Source organism: Frankliniella occidentalis, unplaced genomic scaffold, assembly GCF_000697945.3.
Source record: "Frankliniella occidentalis isolate FOCC.00 unplaced genomic scaffold, Focc_3.1 Scaffold3, whole genome shotgun sequence".
NCBI lineage: Eukaryota > Metazoa > Arthropoda > Insecta > Thysanoptera > Thripidae > Frankliniella > Frankliniella occidentalis.
The window spans coordinates 482455-486563 of record NW_026267133.1 but is presented as its reverse complement, the minus strand read 5'-3'; positions in this window follow the sequence as shown (position 1 = coordinate 486563).

Here is a 4109-nt window from a genome sequence, read left to right as displayed (position 1 = left end):
TATATTCAGTCAAATGTGAGTACAATTTATTGCGTTTCATTTCCAGGATGCGAAAGTTTAGACAAAGTTGTTCAAAGTCTACCAACAGAGACAAGAACTAACATAGAACGTATAGCTCCAGCACGAACAAATTATCAGCTGCAAGATATCAGTAAGTTTGTATCCTTACAGATATAACCTACCTATTATGAGTATTACTTGTTTGCATCACACACATTTTTTTTTATTTCTAGCACCTGAAGAAGATCCACATTCTTTTACTCAGTCTGCTGGTAGGTCTATATTGTTTTAAAAGGTATAATTATCTATGAAAACATATGGGGAAGAAACTACATTGTAACAAAGTAAATTAACTACCTTCAGTCCCTTCAATTATCAAATAAGTACCATAAAGTTTGTATTACAAAAACTAAAACTTATTGGATTTGATAAAAAATATTTTCTTTACTCATCATGATCACATCTTTTCATACAACATAGTAACAGCACTACTTGAAACTAACAATTGTTTTCATAGATAAAATACCCTTTACATAAAGTCAATTAAAAATGTTAACTTTGAACTTAATTTTTATTACATTTTTTTTTGTAGGCCACCAGAATGTAAAGAGGCAATTGTTTGCTGATGCTCCTCCATATCAGACTTTGTCAACAATTGATGCTTTTGCTTTGGAAGGTGTTGCACCATTGCAAGTTTTAACACCTGTGGAACATCCGCAGTGTAATCCAATGGAAACGACCTTGACTCCTCTGATCTACCAAAATTTGAATCGACTGGAAGTTCACCAAAATAAATCCATCCAGGTTGACAATGATATTTTTCAAGAAGAAATAGTTTTAACTTCTCAGTCTGTTGAAATGGTCCCTGGCAATTCTATACTTGATATCAATAGCAATGAAAAGACTTTGGATGCTCCTGAAAACAATTCACTCAATGAGACAAGTTTTGAAGAAGCAGTAACATTTGATAATAATGCTGAAGAAACAGAAACAGAACCAAATAATAATACTGAAGGAACAGAAGCAGTACGTAATAATAATACTCGCTCTAAAAGATCATCATTGCCAAGCCTGCGAACTCCCCCTAGAAAGAGGCAATGCTGTCCATCAAAAAGAAAGGCTGCAATAGCCAAAGCGGCATACAATTCTGGAATGGCTCACACCACTCTCAGAGGAAAGGAGAAAAGGGCAAGGTCTATGAGAGAGGGCTGTACTGAAATCTGCAGAAGAAAATGCCAGGAGCGTATCTCAGAAGCCGAAAGACAGAAGTTATTCAAGTTGTATTATGGTTCTCAAACAAAGAATTCCCAATGGCATATACTAGCCAAGCTTGCCCATCAAGTTGGTGTTGCTCAAAGAAAAGTAAAATCCACCAGCCCTTACAGAAAATTTTCTTACAAATATTATTTGACTGGTGAAGATGGTAGACCTATTCCTGTTTGTCAAACCATGTTCTTAGACACATTTGACATCAGTAGCACGGTTGTACACACTGCATTGAACAAAAATAGCCCGGATAAGAGAGGAAGACATGGCACAAGAAAAAGAACATCTCCTATCTTAATTCAGAGTGTGAAGGATCACATCAAATCATTCCCAGTCATTGAAAGCCACTACTGCAGAGAGGGCTCAAGAAGAAGGTATCTACAGCAAAATTTGAGTATAGCTAGAATGCATCGGTTATATGTTATGCTGGTGGGTAAAGGAGAAAATACTGCAAGTGTGCGTCAGTATCGAGACATTTTTAACTGTTCATTCAATCTTGGTTTTTATAAACCAAAAAAAGATCAGTGTTCTCTCTGCTTTAAATGGAACTCTCTTTCTCCTGAACAACGTCTGGAAAATGAAAAGTTAATGAAGGAACATGATGAGCACCAAGAAGCAAAGACACTGGTCAGAGCTATTAGGAAAGAAGTTAAAGATTACAGCCGTAGTGAGGCCAATAGTGATGGGAGAGTAAAAGTCATCTGCTTCGACTTGCAAAAAGTATTTTTCTGCCCTAAAAGTGAAGTGGGGGAGTTTTTCTACAAGAGGAAGATATCTGCTTACAACTTCACTGTGTTTGATTGCACTAAGAAATCTGCCACATGTTTTGTTTGGGACCAAACCATTGGAGGCAGAGGTGCTGTCGAAATATCTAGCTGTGTTTATGAGTTCATCAAACGTGAAGTGGAAAATGGAGTGAAAGAGTTCATTATTTTCAGTGACTCATGCTGGAGCCAAAATAAGAACAAAATTTTATTTACCATGTACTATACTGCATGCCAAAAGTTCCAAATCAAGATAATTCATCGTTACCTGCAGAAGGGTCACACTCAGATGGAGTGCGACTCAGTCCATGCTCGCATTGAGCATAAGACCAGGAATGTCGACATATTCACACCAATGCAATGGTATGGCCATATCCGTGCTGCTAAAGTCAAGAAGCCTTCTTACGCTGTGTTTGAAGTTCAACAACAACACCTTGTATCTTATAAAGTTCTTGCTGTAGATTCATTCAAGTGGGACAAGGTCCCAGTCTCAAAAATACATGAGATTGTTTTTGACTGTACCGAGAAAGGTAAGGTCTATTTTAAGCGGAAGTTGAGTGATCCTCAAACTTGCTTTGAGATACTTGTAAAGAGGCCTGGTCACCCCTACAACTGGGTGACGTTTAAGCCCCCTCAGGCTTACGCAGGACCTATCCCCTTGAAACCCCAACTTGTGAAAGACCTTGAGTACTTTATTAAGCATGGATTGATTCCAGCTGATTCACTTGCTTTTTATAAAAAAGTTATAAGCCCCACTTTTGGAGTGGTTTGTGCTGAAGATGGAGATGCTGAAGATGGAGATGCCCCAGATGAGAGTGATATCCCAGAAGAAGTAACAGAAAATCAAGAAATACTTGATTCTTTGCTTAATGAAGACGATGAACACCATGAGGACGACCCTGAAGGTATTGCCGCCCATGATGAAGACACCTCAGATACAGCAAGTGTGTCTAGTGACTTGCTAGACTAGATTAGTGATTTTGTGCTTGACTTATTGTGGTATTTCTGTCTAGTCTATTGCATCTAGTATTTAAACATAATTGATGTTTCTGACTGATATCCTTTAATTATTTTAAGTTACCCTGTAATATAATTATGTCTCAAATGTTACATGACATTGATGTGATGTGATTTAACGTAATATGGATATCTCAATATACCCTAATATTTATTGCCTTTATTCCATGTTTCATTTTTTATAGCTTTACTGCTTTGTTGAAGTGTTGAATGCAATGCAAATGCATTACAGCATTACATGTGATTGATCTAGTTTCTTTTAGTTTCTTACATAATTGTTTTCAGACTGATTTGTTTTAATTCTTTTGCCAGTGTAACTTGCGATAAATATGCTTAAGATGTTACCTGCAAAAATCTAACTTTACGTTTATATTTACATCTCTTACTAATATTGTTTGTATTCATTGTTTAATAATGTAAACCTAACTGCTCTGTTAGATTTTTGAACACAATGCAAATGCATTTAATTAAGGGTGATTGAACAATCTAGTTTCTTAAATATTTTATTTTGACTGAGTAGTCTTACATCATTATCCTTACTGAACATTGATCTCTAACTGAATGTTTTTAAGTCATTTATTTAGTTTTATACTGAACTGTTCTCATAATTAAAGATTCCAATTCTACTTATTTCTCTTTTCTTGTTTTTAAATCTATGTCATGACCACACAAAGAACAATTACAAAATGCACTCTACCACTTTGGCATAAGATATAAATGAAACTTAGGGAGATGTGATAGAAAACATAAAAGACATATTATAAGGACACTAAAGCTTTAGGAATACGAAAGGCACAGTGTAGTAGGATCAAAGAGTAACCGAGCTCGCCGCAGCCGCCCCCCCCCCGCTCCTCGAGCTTCGCCCTGAAGCTCAAGCTTGGCAGCTGCTTGGTGAAGCTCTTCCTGCTGGAGGCCAGCAGCAGGACGGCTGTGTTGGGCGCGGCGGCGAGGGTGCGGCGGCGAGGGTGCGGCGGCGAGGGCGCGGCGGCGAGGGCGCGGCGGCGAGGGCGCGGCCCCGCTCCTCGAGCTTCGCCCTGAAGCTCAAGCTCGGCAGCAGCTAGG